Source organism: Barbus barbus (genome assembly GCF_936440315.1).
Source record: "Barbus barbus genome assembly, chromosome: 15".
Classification (NCBI taxonomy): domain Eukaryota; kingdom Metazoa; phylum Chordata; class Actinopteri; order Cypriniformes; family Cyprinidae; genus Barbus; species Barbus barbus.
Genome location: NC_136743.1, coordinates 2638289 through 2644688, shown reverse-complemented (window position 1 = coordinate 2644688; position 6400 = coordinate 2638289). Strand labels below are relative to the sequence as shown.

The following is a 6400-nucleotide window of genomic DNA, read 5'->3' as shown; positions in this document are numbered from 1 at the left end:
ACAAAAAAACCTTTATTTACCTTTTTTTTTTTTTTTATATTGTTTAAGGATGTGCACAAAAAGGAGGTTTTCAGCACTTCTCAGTACAAATTTGTCCCAAAAATATAGTTAAGTAGTGCACACACACACACACACACTGCACTCAGTGTGAACTTTTCCCTATTTTCACTGTAAACTAATCTGAAGGACAGATTTGTAGGCATTTGTGTTCATTTCGATCGTAGGCATGTTTAATATTTGGCACATGCGTTTGGACATCATGGAAAGGTTTATTTTAGTTCCTGTTTTCTCAGAAGATCATGTGTGCGTGCGTGCATGTGTGTGTGTGTTTGCACACAGAGGGCTAAAATAAGCATCCAAGGTAACACACAGCCATCTTGTCTGAACACACACATACTGTACAACAGTGATGGAGACGTTCACGTGCTACACATCAAACATCAAATACAGGGTATTTTAATAATGCATCTGCTTGGGAATTAAAACATAAATGACAAACAGAATCATTTCTCTGCAATCTCACGCCTGTCTCTGGAAAACATCTCAACAGTATCTGTGCTCAGATACAACAGGCTGCAATCAGAGATCTCGATATGAACGCTTAACAAGGATCTGAGCTGCTCTCCACATTCATTATTTTCATTTTTAAAACGAGAAACGTGAATATTTTGCTCATTTCTCTAAACAGATATAAATAGTCAATTGTATCTGTTGCATTTTTGCCAGAAGTCATTCAGCTTTTTTCATTAGTATCAGAAGTGTTCATCTTTTCTGTTGGATGTGACTGGAGGTACAAGCAGAATGTGTTTATTTGGCTCTTGCTGATGTTTTACCTGCTTTAGTGTTGAAATGTGAGCACTGCTCTGAAACAACCAAACATGAACTTGAACTATAGAGAACGGAGTGCTGTTTACTGTCACACATGATCTACTCCATGCCTTCTGTTGTCTGATGGATAGTTTAAAGTAAAGCTCTTTCAGTGTAATTCTACAAACGTCCTCTTCAGCTCGTGCATCACGTGTCTTTTTGCTGTCAAATCTTTACTGAATCTAAGAATATCTAGTAATATTTCCAGATGAACACTTACTGGACTGAAGCAGCTCGGCTTTACTTGATTCTCCATAAAACCATGTTCAAATGTGAGCCTGCATCCCAATGTGCATAACCTACAATCCATCCTAAATTCTACGTGATATTAGTAATTTTCAATACTATTTAGGGCAGATAGGGTGGATAGTATGCATATTGGGACGCAGGGTGAGTCTCAAATCTGATCATTAGGCTTCTAAGGAACATTTATTTGTTCATCTTTCAATCATCATTGGATTGCATTGCATTACTGTGCTATAAGATTTCATTGATTTACATTACAAGCTTCAGAATTGCATCACTTTCCATTGATGTATGGTTTGTTAGGATAGGACAAAATATGGCTGAGATACAACTATTTGAAAATCTGGAATCTGAGGGTGCAAAAAAAAATCGAAATATTGAGAAAATCGCCTTTAAAGTTGTTCAAATGAAGTTCTTAGCAATGCATATTACTAATCAAAAATTAAGTTTTGATATATTTACAGTAGGAAATTTACAAAATATCTTCATTGAACATGATCTTTCCTTAATATCCTGATGATTTTTGGCATAAAAGAAAAATCAATAATTTTGACCCAGACAATGTATTTTTGGTTATTGCTACAAATATACTCCAGCGACTTAAGACTGCTTTTGTGCTCCAGGGTCACATGTGTGTGTGTGTGTGTGTGTGTGTGTTATATGTTTTGCAGCATATTTGATGCATCAGGGCCCGTATTCACAAAACATTTGACCTTACCACCAGTTCTGCAGATGCAGATGCTGATATTCATATGGACAAAAAGCTTATTTATACAGCTTTCAGATGAATTTCAATTTCGAAAAATGTACCCTTATGACTTCAATAAACTGATCCATTTAAAAGAAAAAAAAATCAGACTATTATTTCAGGCTTTACAGGGTTAATGAACCTGCAACAGTTCAAGAGCCGCGTGTAACTTGAGCTCGTATCAGGTGACGCTTTCACAAAACATGTTCAAGAAGGTTCACACTAACGCAAGATGATATTTCAAATACGTGTCTAATTATAGAGCAAAGACCTTTCACAAGATGCAGCTTAAGTCCACAGCTCATAAATCATCAGTGGCTCCTTTACAAAACCCTTACTGGGCTGCCATAAAATTAACCTCTCGTTCACAATGAAGGACTTCCTCGCTGCACAAAAATACAGAGAATGCACAGAGCAACTAAACAAGAGTTCATCTAGACCTGCCAATTAAACATAAACAGCTGCTTACCTCACTTCATCACCACCCATCTTCACATTTATCTCCACTTTATTAATAATTCATGTAGTCCAGGAGGTTATTTGTTCGGGCCTATCTTAATGCATTTACCTTTATCCAAATATTTCTTATTATACAAATATATTAACATGTGAAATCATTAAGTTATGTATAATTTTATTAACTGTTTTTAATCAATATTTTTTCACAGATTTTATTCAAAATCAACACAAACTTTGCTTTAACTTATTTAAGGCAATCCCAGAATGCATTGTGATCCATCTTGGATCACAATGCATTCTGGGATTGCCTTAAATATAAAGGATACAGACATTTTCAGTTTTATATAAAATATAGCCTATTGGAAAGAACAAAATAATAATAAAAAAAAAATAAAAATAAATAAATATATATATATATATATATATATATATATATATATATATATATATATATATATATATATATATATATATATATATATATATATATATATATATATATTCTACTGAACTTAATTAAAATATTTATAAAATAAAAGAATGTTTTAGAATTTAAAATATTTGAAATATTTTTTAAATACTTTTGAATATTTGTTTTTTAAAAATAGTTTAATATTTTAATATAAATAATTTAAAGATCTGAAAAATAAAAATATTTAACGTGTAAAAATGTCTCAATGCTCACATATATTTTAAGTGATTTAAATTTGAGTTTAAACTGTCCAATTAAATTAAATTAAATTAAATTAAAAATGCATTGAGAACTAACTATACAAAATGTATTTGTGATGATTTTTTATGACCCTTATTAATATAATATATTATGATAAATATTAAATGAATAATAATTAATAAAATAATATTTTTAAAACACAAAATGAATATTGTATGTACATTTGTTCAATGATTTGCCTGTCTGTCTGTCAGAGTTCATGAAACTGATGTTCCAGCTGCATTAGGAAAGCAGGACAGAGGTTAGAAAGAAGACAAAGAGAGGCTCTGAACAATGTTGCGTGCTCTGATGGATGTCTCTGTCTCTGTCTCTGTCTGTTAGTGATTGGTCAGATGAAGGGGTGTGAAGGCCTGACCTACTGTACACGATTAAAATAAAGCTTATTGGCATCCCCTTACAAAAAATAATTTTATTCAATTGTGCTATTAGTATACTTCTTTTAAACTAAAAATAGGGGAGTATACTTTTTATGTACTTCTCAAAAATGGGCCTTTATATACTTCTCAGAAATATACTTAAAATGACATTTAATATACTTGACTTATACTTAGAAAAAGTCTAAATATATTTAAGCTATACTTGTGCTCCTAGAATCTGTGTTTATCAGACAAGAGATCAGCATTTCAGCTTTTATTTACAGGTGTTTTCATCTGGATCTGATACACAATTTAGAAGATAGCACCTTTTGTTTGAACCCACCCATTGTTCATGTTACCAAAAGTATTGGAACAGATAGAATTAACAGATTAAAGTGAAAAAGACTTCATATTTAGTTGCAAATCCTTTGCTTTCAATAACTGCATCAAGCCTGTGATCCACTGACATCACCAAACTTTTGCATTCTTCTTTAGTGATGCTTTTCCAGGCTTTCACCGCAGCCTCTTTCAGTTTTGGGGGGTTACTCCCTTCAGTCTCTTCTGTAGCAGGTAAAATGCATCCTCTACAGGGTTTAAGTGTGGAGATGGACTTGGCCAGTCTAAAACCTTCCACTTCTTGCCCCTGATGAACTCCTTTGTTGTTTTGGCATTATGTTTTGGGTCATTATCTTGCTGCATGATGAAGGATCTCCCAATCAGTTTGGTTGCATCTTTCTATAAATTGTCAGCCAAAATATTTCTGTAGACTTCTGAGTTAATTTGGCTGCTGCCGTCATGTGTTACATCATTAATGAAGATTAATGAGCCTGTCCCAGAAGAAGCGATGAAAGCCCAAGCCATTACATTACTTGTGTAATGTGTACTATAATGTACACCTGTGTACACTGTGTTTCAGATGAGCTTGTATGTTTGGGATCATGAGCAGATCCTTTCTTTCTCCAAACTTTAGCCTTTCCATCACTTTGGTCCATAAAATCAGTCCATAAAACCTTGTCCCAGAATTTTTGAGGCTCGTCTCCTATTCTTCTCGCTAATGAGTGGTTTGCATCTTCTGGTGTAGCCTCTGTACTTGTGTTCATGAAGTCTTCTGCGAACAGTAGATTGGGATACCTTCACTCCTGGCCTCTGGAGGTTGTTGCTGATGTCACTAACAGTTGTTTTAGGGTCTTTCTTTACAGCTGTCACAATGTTTCTGTCATCAACTGCAGATGTTTTCCTTGATCTACCCGTTAGGTGTGTTTCTTTCTTCCTCAGGAGATGCCAAATGGTTGTACTTGCTATTGCCAGTGTTTGTGCAATGGTTTTCATCTTCTCTCAGCTTCACAATTTCTTGTTTTTCACCCACAGACACCTCTCTGGTTTTCATGTTGATTACACCTCTTAACTATAAATGCAGTCTGCACGGATCTGAAACTGAGCGCAGACATTCAGTGCTATTTATTGTTTGAATAATCAATGAATAGGACACACCAGGGCAACAAAACACACCTGTCAGTCACATGTTCCAATACTTTTGCTCACATGAAAAATGGGTGGGTTCAAACAAAAGATGATATCTTCTAAGTTGTGTGTCAGATCCAGGAAAATACACTGTCCCAATACTTCTGGAGGGGAGTGTACTTAAAAGTATACTTTTATATACTAGAAAGTGGGCCAATTTAGTTCCAAGGAGTATTGAAATAGTACACTTACAAGTATACTACGAGTACACTGATATTTGTATACTTACTACATAAAGTATACTTAAAAATATACTTGAACTTTACTTAAGTAGGCTATAATTAATAAATTTTGTTAATGGTCTGAAGATGGAATCTTTACATTCCACAAAAGGTTCTTTAAAGTGGAAAAAAGTTTCATTAAAATGCTCTAAAACTCTGAACTGAAATGTTTTTAGGGAATCACTGCAAAACAATTAAAAGTTTACATAAATGTAAGTGATTTAAATATGGGTTTAACCAGACAGTGTTGCACCATATGAAAGGAAATAATTGCAACAGAATCTGAAGACTGCTGGGTTTTGTACAGCAGAGATTTCACCAGCCTTGACTTTCATTGGCAGTTCATTGTACTTTTCACAACGGTCAGTTCTATTAAGAAGCAATTTCACATTTTGATGTCTCTGCTCCTCGTAACCCTTACACACAGTAAACGTCTCGTCTGCATGTCAAGGTTAAACTGTGTCTGTGAAGCTGCCTGCCTCAGTCAGAAATAAAGATCTGACGTCAGAAACGAATCTCCCTCTGAACAGCAGCATGCAGAACATACAGCCTCACATTCCAATGATCCTGATGAACAGAGACACTTCAACCTGGCTGATCATCACAGACTAGACATATATTTTAAAACAAAACATGTTCATTGATATAAAGCTAAAATTAAATATAAACATTAGATTTGAATTGTTGAATAACAGAAATAAGTTGAAGTTGAAGAAATAAAATTACTAAATGGAAAATTTCATTGCCTTGTTTTTATTATTATTATTATTATTTTTTTTTTGGTTATGTACTTTTATAGCTTTCATAATTTAAATGAGCTTTTCTATTTATATTTTTCTTACTATATTTTCTTATTATATTCTTATTACTTATTATATTTAGATAATTTTAGTTATTTTTATATATTAGTTTATCTTAATTTTTGCATTTAGTTACCTTATACATTTATACTAAATGCCACTAAATGCTATTAAATAAAGTATATAATACTAAAAGAAGTATGAAAGCAACACCAGTATTGTACCCCCACACACACACACACACACAAACATACACAAACACACACATCATTTTTCATGCATTAGTGATTTGATCAAATTAGCACCTTTTGCACACTTGAAGTAAACTGTGGTCGTGTCTCAGTCCATAGAGACCAAAAACCAGCAATCTCTGCAGATCACAGAGGATATTATTCTTAGAAAGTAATATACTGTACATGGTGCACATCGAGCTCCATCTAGTGGAAAGA

At 33.5% G+C, this 6400-nt stretch overlaps 1 protein-coding gene across 3 annotated transcripts in view; it reads right to left on the bottom strand.

Annotated features, from left to right (window-relative positions):
- Window positions 1-3663: 3663 nt before the first annotated feature.
- The window catches only part of LOC306881095 (ceramide synthase 2-like), a 385605-nt gene continuing 382868 nt past the window's right edge, over window positions 3664-6400 (bottom strand). For all 3 annotated transcript variants that reach the window (XR_013785122.1, XR_013785123.1, XR_013785124.1), the window contains one exon: window positions 3664-3735. The gene's annotated coding sequence lies outside the window, so the exon portion shown is untranslated. The remainder of the gene's footprint in view (window positions 3736-6400) is intronic.